Below are 20,645 nucleotides of genomic sequence, written 5' to 3'. Positions count from 1 at the left end.
ATTCTCAACTTGTTGATTAACCTCCACAACTTTGCTACACTTGTTCTTTTATAATGTATCTAAGCAGTAAGGGACTTTTTAAAATGTAATAAAACAATATTATAAACAAAATCTAAACACAGAATGTGGGATATCGTGCTTTAACACCACTCTGCCACACCACTATGAGTCATGTAAAAAAAAAAAAAAAAAAAAATACAGAAGCGACTCTGGTGTTTGTCTCCTCCTCCAAACAGAAAAGAGGAAGGAGGATAATGCACATAAAAACCAGCTACACATTACTAAGTTGAACTGTGTGTTCACGGAACTTTCCTCCACACATCAGGAAAACTCTGAACCAGGTGAGTGCTGGAGATGACTGTAGATACAGGACAAGATTTGAGTATACTCTTGTTATTTAGCCTTTTATTAAATTATTCTTTAATCATCACATAATATCTGGATGATTCTGATTCATGTTGTTTGCAATCATTTCATGGATTTTTGCTGATTATTTTCACTCTCCCTATTTTATTTCAGGTTGCAAAACACCAAATACGATGGCAGGTAAGTGCATTTAAATATTTGTCAGAACAACCGATCACTTTTTTACTTTTTTGTATAATTAGAGGGCATTCTTCATCCTGTCTACACCTACGACCAATAAACATGCCCGACTCATGTTCTTTATCATATCGAGACTATCTCTCCACTCCGTTATATAATGCATATGTACAGGGTATGACTTGGTTGGTCGTGGCGTTTCGATACTTCTTTAAGACACTCCGACCACTAGCCTGGCCACGCCCCACAGCTTCTGTATAAAAAAGCTGTGCAGACTTGAAACCGGTGATAGTTTGATCAGATTGTGTCTCCAAGCGGCATGAAGGTGGAGAGATAGCCTCTCACTCAGAGAACCAAGGTTACAGTGTAACCCTACATTTCCTCTAAGACTTAAAGCTTGTTTGTTTTGCAGATGAGAGCTTTAAAAAGGAGTTTCTTGATACCCACAATGCCTATAGGGCACAGCATGGTGCACCACCACTGACCTTTAATACTGAGCTGAATGACGCAGCTCAAAATTGGGCCAATCAAATGCTGGCAAAAAAGAAACTTGGCCACAGTGACACCAACGATGGAGAGAACGTCTACTATGCATGGAGCTCTGAAACCAAGATGCTTACAGGTAAATGATTCTTTGTAGATAACTCCTTTGTCCACCTTTTCACCTGTCAGAAACAGGTCACTTTGTTATCACAATGAATTAAAGTCTGACTAATCTTTAAAAGAAACAGATTCCACTGTAGCTCTTTTCTTTTTAAGTAAACAATTAGAAACGTTCATCCTTATTTCGTTTTAAAGTTTCTGAGCTATAAAACTCGTACTCCAACCACCAAATGAACTCTTAATGTTATTTTTCTCTGTCTTCATGTTTCAGGAAAAGAAGCTGTGGATTCATGGTACAGTGAGATCAAGGATTATGACTTCAAAAAGTCTGGACATCAACCCAAGACTGGTAATACACAGCCCTCCTGAAAAGTTCTGCATATACCTGTACTGTATATACCTGCATTGCTAAAGTATTCGTCATTACAAGATCAGGTCATCATCAGTAAGTAGTATGTTTTTACACATTTTCCTTTTTCCACTAGGTCATTTTACTCAGGTGGTGTGGAAAAGCAGCACTGAACTGGGTGTGGGCATAGCCACTGATGGCAATACGGTCTTTGTGGTTGGGCAGTACCGCCCAGCTGGCAACATTACCAATGCAGGATACTATCAGAAAAATGTCCTCCCAAAAGGAACAGGTAACACTCACACACATTTCCTGTTCTACTTAAAATGCTGTTTTTGTATCGGATTATTATTACAGATTAAGAAAGACAGAACTTTCCTCCACACATGAGGAAGACTCTGAACCAGGTGAGTGCTGTGGAGATGACTGTAGATACAGGACAAGATTTGAGTATACTCTTGTTATTCAGCCTTTTATTACATTACTCTTTCATCATCACATAATATCTGAGCACCTGGATGATTCTGATTCATGTTGTTTGCAATCATTTCATGGATTTTTGCTTATTATTTTCACTCTCCCTATTTTATTTCAGGTTGCAAAGCAGCAAACAAGGTGACAGGTAAGTGCACTGACAGTGTTGGGAATGTTACTTTTAAAATGTATTCCACTGCAGATTACAGAATATATCCCCCAAAATGTAGTTTGTAACGTATTCTGTTAAATTACTCAATGTGAGTAATGTATTCTGAATACTTCTGATTACTTGTGATGCTTTTTACAACTATGAATGTACTATTGCTGTGTGATTTATTACTATTACTGAAGGTTACTTGCCACCGAGCTAACACTGTTAGCTGGCGTTAGCTGAGGTTAGTTTATAGACTGATTTCAGAACTGCACATGATTATTTGCAGTTAGCAGGTTGTTAATGCCATCTATCAAGTCTAACAGTCTGCAGTCTATGAGCTAACCTCAGCTAACACCAGCTAAAAATGTTAGCTCAGTGGCGAGTATCCTTCAGTAATAGTAATAAATCACACAGCAATAGTACATTGAAGATACTGAAGTGGCACAGAGCCCAGATAACTACTCAACTGTTACAAGGTAGTTGCAGTAGGCTAATGTTAGTTTTTTAAAAAGAACTTACTTCCAGATGTTTCTTTAGGTTGGAGTCTTTTGACGCTGAGAGGAGCTTGGCTGCTGGCAAACAGAGTTTGCATTGCACGGTCAGATTTCATCCCTTACTTCTTTAAATGTAAAACGGTGTCGGAATTTCCAAGTAAGAGATGCATTTCCTGCCCGTGCACTGCTGGCTCTGTTGTGCTGGCTTTGGGTCCATTGTGTAACTGATGCCACAACATTAACAGGACGCTTATATTAGATCCTCTTATTTTATATTTTCTTTGGGTTTCCACCAATGCGTGGTATTACCAAATTTTGAATAAAGAGGGGATAGCCTAACATATGAAACAGGAAATGACCCCCATATAATTTATTTATTTCAACTAAGTAGCTGTATTTTAATTATCACCTATTTAGATGGTAACTGTAACGGAATACAGTTACTCATATTGTGTATTTTAAATAAGTAACGTCGGTACATGTATTCTGTTACTCCCCAACACTGTGCACTGAATTATTTGTCAGAAAAAGTGATCACTTTTAAAGATGTTTGCATAGTTAGAGAGCATTCTTCATCCCGTCTACACCTACAACAGATAAACATGCCCACCTCATGTTTCCTCTAAGACTTAAAGCTTGTTTGTTTTGCAGATGAGAGCTTTAAAAAGGAGTTTCTTGATACCCACAATGCCTATAGGGCACAGCATGGTGCACCACCACTGACCTTTAATACTGAGCTGAATGACGCAGCTCAAAATTGGGCCAATCAAATGCTGGCAAAAAAGAAACTTGGCCACAGTGACACCAACGATGGAGAGAACGTCTACTATGCATGGAGCTCTGAAACCAAGACGCTTACAGGTAAATGATTCTTTGTAGATAACTCCTTTGTCCACCTTTTCACCTGTCAGAAACAGGTCACTTTGTTATCACAATGAATTAAAGTCTGACTAATCTTTAAAAGAAACAGATTCCACTGTAGCTCTTTTCTTTTTAAGTAAACAATTAGAAACGTTCATCCTTATTTGTTTAAAGTTTCTGAGCTATAAAACTCGTACTCCAACCACCAAATGAACTCTTAATGTTATTTTTCTCTGTCTTCATGTTTCAGGAAAAGAAGCTGTGGATTCATGGTACAGTGAGATCAAGGATTATGACTTCAAAAAGTCTGGACATCAACCCAAGACTGGTAATACACAGCCCTCCTGAAAAGTTCTGCATATACCTGTACTGTATATACCTGCATTGCTAAAGTATTCGTCATTACAAGTTCAGGTCATCATCAGTAAGTAGTATGTTTTTACACATTTTCCTTTTTCCACTAGGTCATTTTACTCAGGTGGTGTGGAAAAGCAGCACTGAACTGGGTGTGGGCATAGCCACTGATGGCAATACGGTCTTTGTGGTTGGGCAGTACCGCCCAGCTGGCAACATTACCAATGCAGGATACTATCAGAAAAATGTCCTCCCAAAAGGAACAGGTAACACTCACACACATTTTCCTGTTCTACTTAAAATGCTGTTTTTGTATCGGATTATTATTACAGATTAAGAAAGACGAATATATAAAGTACTAAATTTATACTTTGTTTTAAAAAAAAAAAATCAAAAGTGCGTGTTGATTGTTGTTGATTGTTCACATTAGTAAATTGAACTGTGTGTTCACAGAACTTTCCTCCACACATGAGGAAGACTCTGAACCAGGTGAGTGCTGTGGAGATGACTGTAGATACAGGACAAGATTTGAGTATACTCTTGTTATTCAGCCTTTTATTACATTACTCTTTCATCATCACATAATATCTGAGCACCTGGATGATTCTGATTCATGTTGTTTGCAATCATTTCATGGATTTTTGCTTATTATTTTCACTCTCCCTATTTTATTTCAGGTTGCAAAGCAGCAAACAAGGTGACAGGTAAGTGCACTGACAGTGTTGGGAATGTTACTTTTAAAATGTATTCCACTGCAGATTACAGAATATATCCCCCAAAATGTAGTTTGTAACGTATTCTGTTAAATTACTCAATGTGAGTAATGTATTCTGAATACTTCTGATTACTTGTGATGCTTTTTACAACTATGAATGTACTATTGCTGTGTGATTTATTACTATTACTGAAGGTTACTTGCCACCGAGCTAACACTGTTAGCTGGCGTTAGCTGAGGTTAGTTTATAGACTGATTTCAGAACTGCACATGATTATTTGCAGTTAGCAGGTTGTTAATGCCATCTATCAAGTCTAACAGTCTGCAGTCTATGAGCTAACCTCAGCTAACACCAGCTAAAAATGTTAGCTCAGTGGCGAGTATCCTTCAGTAATAGTAATAAATCACACAGCAATAGTACATTGAAGATACTGAAGTGGCACAGAGCCCAGATAACTACTCAACTGTAACAAGGTAGTTGCAGTAGGCTAATGTTAGTTTTTTAAAAAGAACTTACTTCCAGATGTTTCTTTAGGTTGGAGTCTTTTGACGCTGAGAGGAGCTTGGCTGCTGGCAAACAGAGTTTGCATTGCACGGTCAGATTTCATCCCTTACTTCTTTAAATGTAAAACGGTGTCGGAATTTCCAAGTAAGAGATGCATTTCCTGCCCGTGCACTGCTGGCTCTGTTGTGCTGGCTTTGGGTCCATTGTGTAACTGATGCCACAACATTAACAGGACGCTTATATTAGATCCTCTTATTTTATATTTTCTTTGGGTTTCCACCAATGCGTGGTATTACCAAATTTTGAATAAAGAGGGGATAGCCTAACATATGAAACAGGAAATGACCCCCATATAATTTATTTATTTCAACTAAGTAGCTGTATTTTAATTATCACCTATTTAGATGGTAACTGTAACGGAATACAGTTACTCATATTGTGTATTTTAAATAAGTAACGTCGGTACATGTATTCTGTTACTCCCCAACACTGTGCACTGAATTATTTGTCAGAAAAAGTGATCACTTTTAAAGATGTTTGCATAGTTAGAGAGCATTCTTCATCCCGTCTACACCTACAACAGATAAACATGCCCACCTCATGTTTCCTCTAAGACTTAAAGCTTGTTTGTTTTGCAGATGAGAGCTTTAAAAAGGAGTTTCTTGATACCCACAATGCCTATAGGGCACAGCATGGTGCACCACCACTGACCTTTAATACTGAGCTGAATGACGCAGCTCAAAATTGGGCCAATCAAATGCTGGCAAAAAAGAAACTTGGCCACAGTGACACCAACGATGGAGAGAACGTCTACTATGCATGGAGCTCTGAAACCAAGACGCTTACAGGTAAATGATTCTTTGTAGATAACTCCTTTGTCCACCTTTTCACCTGTCAGAAACAGGTCACTTTGTTATCACAATGAATTAAAGTCTGACTAATCTTTAAAAGAAACAGATTCCACTGTAGCTCTTTTCTTTTTAAGTAAACAATTAGAAACGTTCATCCTTATTTTGTTTTAAAGTTTCTGAGCTATAAAACTCGTACTCCAACCACCAAATGAACTCTTAATGTTATTTTTCTCTGTCTTCATGTTTCAGGAAAAGAAGCTGTGGATTCATGGTACAGTGAGATCAAGGATTATGACTTCAAAAAGTCTGGACATCAACCCAAGACTGGTAATACACAGCCCTCCTGAAAAGTTCTGCATATACCTGTACTGTATATACCTGCATTGCTAAAGTATTCGTCATTACAAGTTCAGGTCATCATCAGTAAGTAGTATGTTTTTACACATTTTCCTTTTTCCACTAGGTCATTTTACTCAGGTGGTGTGGAAAAGCAGCACTGAACTGGGTGTGGGCATAGCCACTGATGGCAATACGGTCTTTGTGGTTGGGCAGTACCGCCCAGCTGGCAACATTACCAATGCAGGATACTATCAGAAAAATGTCCTCCCAAAAGGAACAGGTAACACTCACACACATTTTCCTGTTCTACTTAAAATGCTGTTTTTGTATCGGATTATTATTACAGATTAAGAAAGACGAATATATAAAGTACTAAATTTATACTTTGTTTTAAAAAAAAAAAATCAAAAGTGCGTGTTGATTGTTGTTGATTGTTCACATTAGTAAATTGAACTGTGTGTTCACAGAACTTTCCTCCACACATGAGGAAGACTCTGAACCAGGTGAGTGCTGTGGAGATGACTGTAGATACAGGACAAGATTTGAGTATACTCTTGTTATTCAGCCTTTTATTACATTACTCTTTCATCATCACATAATATCTGAGCACCTGGATGATTCTGATTCATGTTGTTTGCAATCATTTCATGGATTTTTGCTTATTATTTTCACTCTCCCTATTTTATTTCAGGTTGCAAAGCAGCAAACAAGGTGACAGGTAAGTGCACTGACAGTGTTGGGAATGTTACTTTTAAAATGTATTCCACTGCAGATTACAGAATATATCCCCCAAAATGTAGTTTGTAACGTATTCTGTTAAATTACTCAATGTGAGTAATGTATTCTGAATACTTCTGATTACTTGTGATGCTTTTTACAACTATGAATGTACTATTGCTGTGTGATTTATTACTATTACTGAAGGTTACTTGCCACCGAGCTAACACTGTTAGCTGGCGTTAGCTGAGGTTAGTTTATAGACTGATTTCAGAACTGCACATGATTATTTGCAGTTAGCAGGTTGTTAATGCCATCTATCAAGTCTAACAGTCTGCAGTCTATGAGCTAACCTCAGCTAACACCAGCTAAAAATGTTAGCTCAGTGGCGAGTATCCTTCAGTAATAGTAATAAATCACACAGCAATAGTACATTGAAGATACTGAAGTGGCACAGAGCCCAGATAACTACTCAACTGTAACAAGGTAGTTGCAGTAGGCTAATGTTAGTTTTTTAAAAAGAACTTACTTCCAGATGTTTCTTTAGGTTGGAGTCTTTTGACGCTGAGAGGAGCTTGGCTGCTGGCAAACAGAGTTTGCATTGCACGGTCAGATTTCATCCCTTACTTCTTTAAATGTAAAACGGTGTCGGAATTTCCAAGTAAGAGATGCATTTCCTGCCCGTGCACTGCTGGCTCTGTTGTGCTGGCTTTGGGTCCATTGTGTAACTGATGCCACAACATTAACAGGACGCTTATATTAGATCCTCTTATTTTATATTTTCTTTGGGTTTCCACCAATGCGTGGTATTACCAAATTTTGAATAAAGAGGGGATAGCCTAACATATGAAACAGGAAATGACCCCCATATAATTTATTTATTTCAACTAAGTAGCTGTATTTTAATTATCACCTATTTAGATGGTAACTGTAACGGAATACAGTTACTCATATTGTGTATTTTAAATAAGTAACGTCGGTACATGTATTCTGTTACTCCCAACACTGTGCACTGAATTATTTGTCAGAAAAAGTGATCACTTTTAAAGATGTTTGCATAGTTAGAGAGCATTCTTCATCCCGTCTACACCTACAACAGATAAACATGCCCGCCTCATGTTTCCTCTAAGACTTAAAGCTTGTTTGTTTTGCAGATGAGAGCTTTAAAAAGGAGTTTCTTGATACCCACAATGCCTATAGGGCACAGCATGGTGCACCACCACTGACCTTTAATACTGAGCTGAATGACGCAGCTCAAAATTGGGCCAATCAAATGCTGGCAAAAAAGAAACTTGGCCACAGTGACACCAACGATGGAGAGAACGTCTACTATGCATGGAGCTCTGAAACCAAGACGCTTACAGGTAAATGATTCTTTGTAGATAACTCCTTTGTCCACCTTTTCACCTGTCAGAAACAGGTCACTTTGTTATCACAATGAATTAAAGTCTGACTAATCTTTAAAAGAAACAGATTCCACTGTAGCTCTTTTCTTTTTAAGTAAACAATTAGAAACGTTCATCCTTATTTCGTTTTAAAGTTTCTGAGCTATAAAACTCGTACTCCAACCACCAAATGAACTCTTAATGTTATTTTTCTCTGTCTTCATGTTTCAGGAAAAGAAGCTGTGGATTCATGGTACAGTGAGATCAAGGATTATGACTTCAAAAAGTCTGGACATCAACCCAAGACTGGTAATACACAGCCCTCCTGAAAAGTTCTGCATATACCTGTACTGTATATACCTGCATTGCTAAAGTATTCGTCATTACAAGTTCAGGTCATCATCAGTAAGTAGTATGTTTTTACACATTTTCCTTTTTCCACTAGGTCATTTTACTCAGGTGGTGTGGAAAAGCAGCACTGAACTGGGTGTGGGCATAGCCACTGATGGCAATACGGTCTTTGTGGTTGGGCAGTACCGCCCAGCTGGCAACATTACCAATGCAGGATACTATCAGAAAAATGTCCTCCCAAAAGGAACAGGTAACACTCACACACATTTTCCTGTTCTACTGCTTCTACTTCAAAGGTGAGAATTAGTAAAGTCAATTCACATTGAAAAGTCTTTATGTTATACCTAAAGGCTACGTTCACACCGCAGGCGAAAGCGCATCAAATCCGATTTTTTTTGACCCTATGCGACCCATATCCGATCATGACAGTGTGAACGGCACAAATCCGATATTTTCAAATCCGATCTGGGTCACTTTCGTATGTGGTACTGAATCCGATACATATCCGATGTTTTAGAAAGCGACTGCTGTGTGAACGGTCATGTCGCATTAAATCCGTCTTTTACGTCACTGACACAAGACAGACGCCAATTATCAGCGCCGGAGAAGCGCCCGAGAAGACATCGCGAAGGCTTCCTGGCCATCCAGTGTAGATGTTAGTGAAACTGTTGGGAAGACAACGTGAACATTTTATTTGTACTGTATAATCTGCAGATTCTGACAGAAATCTGCAACTATCCTTTGAAGCACCGCTCCTCTAAAACAGCAATAAGGATCATTATTAGGTTATTTACATTATTATGTAAATAACAGAATAATTTAAAGCAAAAACTGGGAAACGTAAAGTCCGAAGTCTTTATATTAAGGGCCAACAGTCAAACAATATTGTTTGCTCTGGGTCTAAACAGAGCGCGTTGTGTGTGACGTCTTCTTTTGCGCATGCGGGCTGCTTTGAGCGTTCACACTAGAGCGCGTTTGCGGTCACATTTTATTTGTAGTGTGAACAAACAGACAAAAAAATCGGAATTGAGCATTAAGACCTGCAGTGTGAGCATAGCCAAAGTTTCTCTTCACCTACCTTTTTATGTTCCAGGCTGCATTCAATTAACATACTCATTTTTTTTTCCACTTTTTTTTTTTTTTTTTTTAATCACAGCTGACTCTGGACATCAGAATAACATTTGCACGGCTCACTAATATTTCCTTTTACTTTCCAGAGTAAAACTTTCCCAGTGGCAGAGAGGGAGCTGCAGCAGACAACAGACCTCAGTGCCCAGAGAAAATGACCTGCACCGTATTGGACCCATCACATGTGGTTTCCTTAAATGTTCCGAGATTAAACAGCAAAAAATACGCCTATCACATCAAACACTATTTTACACAACTGTCTAGTCAAATAGTGAATCATTTTTGAGTAATGTTTCAATGATTTGAGTGCAGTACAAATAAAAACAAAAGTCATTGTGCTTGTTGTCCCCACACGATAATAACACAAGAATCTTTTTGAATAGAAGTGCATTTGACAAAGGCAAGTAGCTCCTCCTTTTCACTCAGAGAACAACCCTGCATTGGACAAATGAACAGAAACTTAGTAGTTAGCTGCTTTTAATTTGGGTTCAGTCAGAAAGAAAGATTCTTGCACTACGATAACAAAATTATTTTGAACTGAGCCAATTAAAAAAAAATTACTGAAGATCAACAAGAGATATTTAAGTCTACTCAAGTTCAGTCATCTATTTACAGATTACATATTTGACATTTGGTTTTTCAACTCGTTTTTTATTTGTCGTAGTAAAATTTTAAAATTAAGTTTGATTGATTAAAAAATTACATTTTCACTCAACTTATATTTTACTAATTAGTTTTACATAATTCTATTTTGTCAACAGGTTCCACACAATTGAATATAGTACACCCGGCATATTTTTTTTTTAAATTTAATTTATTGCCAACACGTTTAGTTTACAAAAACATTTTTGTGAACTAGGTCCAAAACAATATAGTAGTGCCGTAAGTGAAACACACACTGCTGTCCCATCATGTTTAAAAACTAACAGTCTGTCAACAAATACAGCATAAAAATAAGGGATGCACAATGTTAACATACATCCATATCTGCCAAAGTCTTAAAAATTAAATATCTGTATATAACAAAACAAACAAAAAAAACCCCCAAACAAACAAGGTACACTTTACAGCATTAAATATGCACATGTGCTGCAAGTGTTTACATACATTCACTCCATTCCAAATCACAGATTTCCTTTACTCTTAGTCTGTACTGCATTTGCCCTTACAATTCACATAATGTTGCATGGAATATGAATACAATAGAAAGATACTAATACCTCATATCAATATAATTTTGACCAAATTATGACATTTGGACCAGTCAACAAACTTTACAAAAAGTTTCTCAATTGTAGTTTTTCCCTTCCCTGCTATTTTCAGACTATCAATCGTTTTATTCACTTTCAGCCTAAAATGAAATTCTGCCCATTTGACAGAACATTCAGCATACAAATCAATTGTTGGCCCATTCATGCAGTTTATTCCTGAGCAGCTGTACCTTGGTGAAGAGTCTGCTGGCATCCAGATGAAGGAAGAAATTCTGAAATACTTCAAAGCAAGCTTTCGGTTCTCGAGGGTAAACAAGATTCAGCGTTCCCCCATTAAGAGTGCGCATGCAGAGGCCACGTATCCCAAGAACTTCAGCCTGAGGAGAGCTGGTGGCATTTTCTTTAAAAGCAGACTAAGCTGACTAAGACCTAGCACAACTAATGTAGCTCACGAGAATAACATGTCTTACACTGCAAACACAAAATACAACCATCCAGTATGAAGACTACCAAAAGCAGTCTGGAAAAAGTCATTTTCCTCTTCTGGCTGGACATCAGCTTGCCGCTAAAAAAAAAAAAAAGAAAAAAAATGTAAACTTGGAGGTTTGCGCATGTGCAGTCCCAAGCCTCTTAATCGATTTCGTCTTTGGGTTCTTACAACTGCTGTTGTATTACCGCCACCTTCTGGATGTAAGAAGTATATCCTTCTTATCGCTGCACAGTAAACGGCTTACATCTATGTCACTAATTTATTTTTATTTTGTTTTTAAACGTGAAACGTTTATTCATCAACATTATTTATTAATCAAGTAGGCAAAACTGTGTGTTATCCGCAAGAAATAAATCATATTTAAAGCGCCACAGTGGTAGCCTGACATCACACAGAAATGTCCCATCATATTAAACTGAAGCTCTGCAGAGTGGGCAATCATAATGAAGCAGTTCATTTAATTTGTAGATTCGGGTTGCTCTTCATATTTTTGCCCAGCAGGTGTCACCAGACAGGACTGAGTTGAAAAGCTTCGCGTAATGAATCTTTTTTCGACACAAGCTGCAGAAAGCTTCATTTGGCCATCATATCAGCTCTGGACTCTCTCGCTTCCGGTTCCCGTGTCTCGTTCTTTGTCTCTACAATTATTAGTCTTGAGCCCCATGCCTTTTTCTTTCACAATCCGGTCCGGCCCTCCTCATCCTCCTTCTTCTTCTTCTTCGTCTTCTTCTTCGTCTTCTTCTGCTGTTTTAATGGCGGTTGTTAAACACCTTTGGATGCACTACTGCCACCTTCTAGATCGGAGAATGGATTACAATCTACCGCACCACCACTATATTCTTTTTAAAATTCCCTTTTCTTTCCACAATTTAAAAATATCAACAAAAACTGTATCCCCTTAGGCTCTTTGAAGTAATACCCTCATCCTTATCTTATTCTTGTTCTTGTGAAGGTTTCTGACTAACACCTCTCTCGTGGCAGTATTTATTACAGTCTAAGAAAATATATGCTCTGTTAGCATTCGTCTGCAATAATCCCAATAACCTGAAGCATGTTTGTTAACTATTTTACATGTGCCATTTAATCCTGTATGAACAAATTTCATCCTTGATATAACATCTGCTTGTTTTTATTTATTCGATGACATTTTATAAAATCACCCTCTTTCTTTTGAATATTGTAATAATATCTAGCCCTTACTTCCCTATACCATTGTTTTTGGCATTTGTTTTTAATATGCAACTTAACTTCAGTTTTGCTCATTTTCACATTAAAGTCTACCACATTTTTATTTGCTGAACATTTGCAAATTTATCAGCCAACGTGTTTCCCTCTATGCCAATATGTGTAGGAACCACATTAACTTGACCCCTCTACCATTTCTTTTTATCCTGAAAATTGAATGGGTTTTTTCTAATGCAGTGTCTGGTCTTGGCTCTGACTGCATATATGAATACTTGTAAAAGCGCTACTTGAGTCTGAACATACTAAAACCTTCCTCACTCTAGCTTCCTCTAACTAATGCCATCAGAATTGGCATTAGTTTTTCTGTATAAACTGCTAAATTGTCTGTTATTCCTTTTTTTTCCATAAAATTTTGATCTGGAATAACAAAGGATATACCTACTTTATTTTCTAGCATTTTAGAAGCATCTGTAATGAACTTGATATATTCCGAACATTCCCTTTCCATGTATTTACCCACCTCTTTACTGTCTGTCTCCCTTTTCTAGCAAATGTAAGTCAGTAGTTACTTGTCCAACTAGTCCATGTAAGTTTTTTTTTCTATAGCATCCTCATATAATTTAAGATTAATATGAAGATTTGATTTCTTATTTAAAAGACCATAACTTTTTTTTTTGGATGATGAAAATCTAAATCCCCATTCTAATGCCCAAGACTCTACATTGTGTAAAGCCTCTCGTTGCTTTAATGAATTCTATATTTCTTCCCCTCTTCCAAATAATCCCATCATCTGCAAATAGCGAGATACCCATGGATTGTATAGCTAAAATATAGTAAATAACACTGGACTAATTATACTGCCTTATGAATTGTTTAGTATGCAATAACTGATTTGATCTTTGCCAAGAGTTGTTTTCCTAGATTTCTTTAATGACTTATTTAATTCTGACAAAGAAAACTTCATATTAATTATGTCCTCACTATCCTCTTCACCTTAAAGTATTTCAGTATTTCCCTGTAAGGTTGTTCCCATTATCATTATTATTATTATTATTATTATTAGTATTATTATTATTATTATTATTATTCTCTGTACTATGTTCCTTTGCAAATGCTTTTGCTAATAATTCAGAGTTACATTTATCATTTATCATAATATTATCATTATGTTTGGGAAGTAAATAATCCTTTGAATTACCAGGCTTTAAAAAAAGGGTACACCAAACCATGTCTAATGTATATTTGTACACAGTCATTCACAGTATTTTATCCAATAATCCCTTTTAGCTTTCTTTATGATCCCTTTAACCTATATGCTAGTTTCCTTTTGTAGTTTACTGGAAGCCTTATTCCCTTGTTTTATTGCTCATGTACATTCTTGTGTCCATCATAGTACAAACCTTTTCTGTTCGTTCCCACTACTTTTAGAATAGCTAGGCTGCATCAGTTATACGAGTTCAGTTCATTTATTGGTTTATTTAAATCCAGATTTTTCAAATAACCCTTAAACTTGTTCCAGTTTCTTTTTCAAATTTCCACTTTCCCTATGCGTCTGTTCCTCTGGTAACAAAAATCGGATGGTGATCACTACCTGCTGTGCTAGCTTTGAATATTCTCATGCTTCAGATTGTGAAACCAACTTAAGACCAATTGTTGATTCCGTACTCCTCACAAAATCCATCCGTGTACCTGATACAATATTTTAAATTACCAACTCCTTATTCTCAATTACTCCTTCTAATAATCCCCTATCACTCTCATCCCGAGTCTCCCATAAAGTGCAATGTGAACTAAAGTCCCCACACCAAACTCTTTTTCCAGTGTTCTAGGATTGATTCTAGTTTCTCTTTTTCTAACTCCCTACACAGATTATAAAAATGTATTATTTTAGTACTTCTCTCATTTGCCCATCCTTCTACAGCATTGACTTCTAACTCCTGTGTTGTATTACGTTGTATATAAGTTTTGTTTTATGAATATGGCACTTCCTCCTCCATTCCTATTCACTCTATCTTTATGTAAAGCAAAGTGTACATGAATAATAAAATCGAATGATTTTTCTTGAATGCATCTGAATCTGGTTTTGTATTGGTGTCGTAATGAATCCTTTAAATTCCTGACCATTTGCTATCAGACTGTGATATTCCAGTGTAATATCAACAACATTATGTAATGTTGTGAGAAGCCCCTGCAGACAAGCCTTCGCCATGTCTAAGATCAGCCTGCAGTCGTCTTATTCCTGTAGTATCTCCTGTTATTAATTTCTTCAATTTATTGATATCTTCTCCCACAGGAATGCCTGAATTCACTCCTCTCGCTCCTCTTTTTATTCCCTACTATAGACCACACTACAGGGAGTGCAGAATTATTAGGAATAATTTTATTATTGAACAACAACCATGTTCTCAATGAACCCAAAAAACACATTAATATCAAAGCTGAATGTTTTTGGAAGTAGTTTTTAGTTTGTTTTCAGTTTTAGCTATTTTAGGGGGATATCTGTGTGTGCAGGTGACTATTACTGTGCATAATTATTAGGCAACTTAACAAAAAACAAATATATACCCATTTCAATTATTTATTTTTACCAGTGAAACCAATATAACATCTCCACATTCACAAATATACATTTCTGACATTCAAAAACAAAGCAAAAACAAATCAGCGACCAATATAGCCACCTTTCTTTGCAAGGACACTCAAAAGCCTGCCATCCATGGATTCTGTCAGTGTTTTGATCTGTTCACCATCAACATTGCGTGCAGCAGCAACCACAGCCTCCCAGACACTGTTCAGAGAGGTGTACTGTTTTCCCTCCTTGTAAATCTCACATTTGATGATGGACCACAGGTTCTCAATGGGGTTCAGATCAGGTGAACAAGGAGGCCATGTCATTAGTTTTTCTTCTTTTATACCCTTTCTTGCCAGCCACGCTGTGGAGTACTTGGATGCGTGTGATGGAGCATTGTCCTGCATGAAAATCATGTTTTTCTTGAAGGATGCAGACTTCTTCCTGTACCACTGCTTGAAGAAGGTGTCTTCCAGAAACTGGCAGTAGGACTGGGAGTTGAGCTTGACTCCATCCTCAACCCGAAAAGGCCCCACAAGCTCATCTTTGATGATACCGGCCCAAACCAGTACTCCACCTCCACCTTGCTGGCGTCTGAGTCGGACTGGAGCTCTCTGCCCTTTACCAGTCCAGCCACGGGCCCATCCATCTGGCCCATCAAGACTCACTCTCATTTCATCAGTCCATAAAACCTTAGAAAAATCAGTCTTGAGATATTTCTTGGCCCAGTCTTGACGTTTCAGCTTGTGTGTCTTGTTCAGTGGTGGTCGTCTTTCAGCCTTTCTTACCTTGGCCATGTCTCTGAGTATTGCACACCTTGTGCTTTTGGGCACTCCAGTGATGTTGCAGCTCTGAAATATGGCCAAACTGGTGGCAAGTGGCATCTTGGCAGCTGCACGCTTGACTTTTCTCAGTTCATGGGCAGTTATTTTGCGCCTTGGTTTTTCCACACGCTTCTTGCGACCCTGTTGACTATTTTGAATGAAACGCTTGATTGTTCGACGATCACGCTTCAGAAGCTTTGCAATTTTAAGACTGCTGCATCCCTCTGCAAGATAGCTCACTATTTTTGACTTTTCTGAGCCTGTCAAGTCCTTCTTTTGACCCATTTTGCCAAAGGAAAGGAAGTTGCTTAATAATTATGCACACCTGATATAGGGTGTTGATGTCATTAGACCACACCCCTTCTCATTACAGAGATGCACATCACCTAATATGCTTAATTGGTAGTGGGCTTTCGAGCCTATACAGCTTGGAGTAAGACAACATGCATGAAGAGGATGGTGTGGACAAAATACTCATTTGCCTAATAATTCTGCACTCCCTGTACATTCACATCTTCACCGTTTGAAAGCCCACCACCACCACTTGCCATTCTGAACCACTCTCAATCCAGATTATCCCAAAACCCATCTTAAAAAAATCTATTAGTGGTTTGAATCTTTAAGGCTTCCTTTTTCTTCTTGGAGGTTGGCAAACAACAAAATGGTTGTATGGAGCAAAATTACAAAAAAACCCAAAAAACTCTAATCTTCCATAAAAAGCAATATATGGCCTGATAACATGCTTTCTTAACTGCCATCTCCCAATGTACCTTTCACAGCCTGTACCCCAACAAGGGATTGGCTTTTCTAGCCTTTCATCTGGTTACTCAGATTTACCAATAAGCCAGTCGTAATTCAGAGAAACATGTAGTCCAGAAGAATATTCAATTTAATCTGAAACAGTTTAAATGTGTACACAATAAATAAAGCTCTAAAACAAATAAATCACACCAAACTAAATATTCTGCCTTGTGACAACAACGCGGCAGCTTTAAGTTTGCTTTAAGAAAGAGGAAAAGATTTCAAGTTCGATGATTCTGATTCTATTGCATAATTTTCATCTCAGCGAGTGAAAGGTGCACATGCAGATGTTTGCCGATTGAGGCCTTTCCCTATCACATCTTCATTCATTGTTCTTCAGTGACATCCATACATCCATACCTCTCTGCAGGCCGTCTAATGTGGCATATTTCAGCCTTTTCCTCTCCCAGTTTCCTTTGCTTATGAATTGCCTCTTGACAGCCATTCTTCCACTAAGACCATTTGTGATAAGGCCTGCCACTTCTTCTTTTGTCCGCTGCCTTTCCAGTTTCTTCACATTGTTAAAGTACACACTGCAGAGCATGCCAATATATGTCCGATTTTTGGAACAGCCCTTTAGGAAGCAAAAATCTTTGGAAATTTTCATAGATTCAGCTAAAAAAAAATGGGAACAAATTATATGTTTTTGTGCTGCTAGAAACAAAGTACCTAAAGATACTATTTAAAATGGATCCTTTGTTAATTTGACTGTTATTACAAATTCACCCCTTGAGTTGTCCGCCATTTCATGCTTGAGTCATTCATAGTTCCTCTAAAAATGGTCAGCTAAAAGGACTGGGCTGAAACTGAGGGGCTCCCTGGAGGTAAAATATAAAACAATTAGGTTTTATGTAAAGACGTTTCTAATAAAGTACTTAATCAGTTACACATTGGTTTTCCTTTTAAAAATAATTCCAAAAAGTACCACAAGATGGCAATATAACACAAGTGAAACGATTTACCTGCTCTGTAAGTTTCAGGGAGAGAAGACCACAACCCTATCCGTTTGAAAATTAAAAATTTTAAAAAGCATCATGATCTAATTTTACTGGAAAAATTTTAAACACAATAGCATAAAAAAAATTATTTTAATTTTTTACTTCAGAATGTTTTTTCGTTCAACTTATCTTTGGTTCCCTGCACATCCAAGCATTTATTTCTGCCTTTAATCTCAAACAAAACCATTTTTTCAGAAGATCAGATGATAAATACAGCTTACACCAGGCTGTTACGCTAAAGAAGAAGAATTAGGTCAAATTTGATGTGAATGGAATTTGTAACATTTTAACACAGGCTTGCTAGTGTTGGCATACTGATGGCAAATGTCAAGCAACAAGCTGTCAGTTATGGGATGTTTGGCAGTACAGGTGTTAACTGTTGGTTGTCTTTAAAAAAAGGATAATGAAAATGATAAATATCTGTGTACAGATTAGCCCAGAACTTACTTAAAAACACAGTGACCGGAAAATTAAACACTATATTCATGTTAAAAATCAGAGATTTTGCTCATAACCACAGTGTATATAAACAGTGAACTACTTCCATGTCTGAAAAATGAGTCTGAATAGCGTCATGGTGACAGTATTGGTGAGGAAAATTAGCAGATAAGAATGAATATGCTCTTTGTTTACCTGATTTGCTTCCTGCCATGTGAAGGTACAAGGTACAAGTGATATGCTGGAAAAACTTGTTTGTCATCAAAGAACTCCAGGTTTGATCTCAGCAGTGTATCCTTATGGAAGATACTCATGGTGTAATACAAGATCAAAACTAGAGTTGACTATTTTATTCCAAATTATGAAGCAGTGACTATACAATATTTGGTATAGCTGATGAAACGGACAAAGGGAGCCCTCTTGTGGCCACAGATTCTCAGAAACGTGGCTTTGAAATAGAAGCGAGCTCCACCTCAAGACACAAAGAAAACCTGATTGTTTAATGCTTCCTTTGTAACTTATTCTTTGATGACCCAGCTATTTACTGCTGAATAAAACAACAAAGGAGCAAAGTTTAAAAAAAATGTAGGTATCATCCATTTGTGCTGTGGTTTTACCTTTTGTATCAACACCTGCTGTGGATTTGGGGCATGCATGTAAGCTTTGTAACAGCATTATGACACTTCTTCAGTTATTTCACTGTGGCGAAGCCTTTGATTTTATTTGGACAATAAAAACTGTATGCTTTTTCTTTGTCATCTTTGAACCTCTAATCTTATCCTCGGGCCATCTGGTTTTTGCATTTTATGTAAATCGAGCTGCTAGCAGAACTAAAAAGTGGCAAAATTACTGAACATCATGCAATGAGGAGGACACATTAGGAGAAGGGCCTGGGGGAAGTCACACACTTTCTGCATTCTAGTGATTTTTGTATTTTGCTTCCTGAATAATTTTATTAAAATACTATATATTTTATTGGAAATATCTTTGGGTCAAGAAAAACCTCAATACATCTAACCTAAACTTTGTCTAATCTTCTAATGTATCTAAATACAGCCGTGTAAGTACTGCTAATGTGAATGACAGTATTGCAGAGCTGAAGAAGTGTGAATACAGACCCTGTTTCTGAACTTCTGGGCACAGGCTTTTTGCCTGTGCACAGCAAAGAGTTAGCCCTTTTTTTCTGGTTACATTTGGTGATTCATTAAAAAAAAATTGTAGATTTATTTCATGGTGCAACAAAGGCAAGTTTTTCACTTATGGCAGTAGATATGCTATCACAGTATAGCAACACAGTGCAGCCAGCTAGGCCCACAGCACCATTATCCCGCTGGTATATTTTTGTAACGTGATATCCAACATGAGTAGGCTGGGTGGATGCACTACGGACTTTCCCTGGACCATACTGACCATCATTAGCTCTTAACTAGGGCTGCCGGGATGTATTAGCATCAAATGGACTTCCTGACTCAACTCTCTGGAGACAGGCGAACAGATACAATGCTCTTGAAGGCACATTACACATGAAGGGAAAAATCAAAGGTCGGATGCGTTTCTCCCTCTGTTATTTACCGGTAGATACAGGGAAAATATTTCCTTCTGTTTTAATTGTTTGAATTAGCCCACATTAGAAGCTTTTTGAGCATGAAGGGTCTTCATAAAGTCATGCCACAGCATCTCAGTAAGATTCAAAGTAGGTCACTCCAAAACCTTCATTTAGTTTCTCTTTATTGTTGGTTTATTTATTTGTTTTGCTTTTTCAGCAATGGTTGTAATGGGACGTAAACCATTAAAAAAGTTCAACTTCAATGTCGTCAATCCACATTATATTTTCATCAAAGTCTTGGGGATCATCAAGATGTTGTTTTTGGAAAATGTCCGATGAGCCTTTTTGTTCTTTTTTGGTCAGCAGTGGTTTTTCCTTTAGGACTCTTGCATGGATGCCAGTGTTGCTAGCCCAGTCTCGTTATTCTTGTTCAATAATGAACACTGAGACAAGGAAACCTGCAGTTCTTTAGAGGTTGTTCTGGGTTCTGGGTAATGGCTTTCATTATGGGTTGCTTTAGTAACAAAGACTTAGAAAGGGGTCAGTAGTCCTTTCCAGACTGACAGAAGTGTCAGTGACTATGAGTCTCATCTGTTCTTGTGTTTGTTTAAATTAGGGTGTGATTTGTTATCTTTGGAGATTTTTTGGTCTTCACTTTAACAGACAGGCTGTATTTAAGTAATTTCTTGATTGAACAGGTCTTTCACATATAGACAAGACAACACTGACTTTAATGACTGTTTTTAGGATCTCCAGT

General features: G+C 37.4%; 1 long non-coding RNA gene across 2 annotated transcripts; it reads left to right on the top strand.

Annotated features, from left to right (window-relative positions):
• Nucleotides 1–238: 238 nt before the first annotated feature.
• Nucleotides 239–10,177, top strand: LOC102078179 (uncharacterized). 2 transcript variants are annotated; one of them, XR_002064152.2, is made up of 21 exons: nucleotides 239–341; nucleotides 520–546; nucleotides 956–1,165; nucleotides 1,418–1,495; nucleotides 1,632–1,787; nucleotides 1,867–1,902; nucleotides 2,091–2,117; nucleotides 3,272–3,481; nucleotides 3,732–3,809; nucleotides 3,946–4,101; nucleotides 4,289–4,324; nucleotides 4,513–4,539; nucleotides 5,694–5,903; nucleotides 6,156–6,233; nucleotides 6,370–6,525; nucleotides 6,713–6,748; nucleotides 6,937–6,963; nucleotides 8,117–8,326; nucleotides 8,579–8,656; nucleotides 8,793–8,948; nucleotides 9,916–10,177. It is a non-coding gene; the product is annotated as an uncharacterized LOC102078179 (long non-coding RNA). The 2 variants fall into 2 exon arrangements; XR_002064153.2 differs by lacking the exon at nucleotides 8,793–8,948.
• The last annotated feature ends 10,468 nt before the right edge of the window (nucleotides 10,178–20,645 follow it).

Source organism: Oreochromis niloticus, linkage group LG12, assembly GCF_001858045.2.
Source record: "Oreochromis niloticus isolate F11D_XX linkage group LG12, O_niloticus_UMD_NMBU, whole genome shotgun sequence".
In the NCBI taxonomy this organism is placed as follows: Eukaryota; Metazoa; Chordata; class Actinopteri; order Cichliformes; family Cichlidae; genus Oreochromis; species Oreochromis niloticus.
Note: the sequence above shows the minus strand (reverse complement) of the source record. Positions and strands in the feature narration are given on the sequence as shown.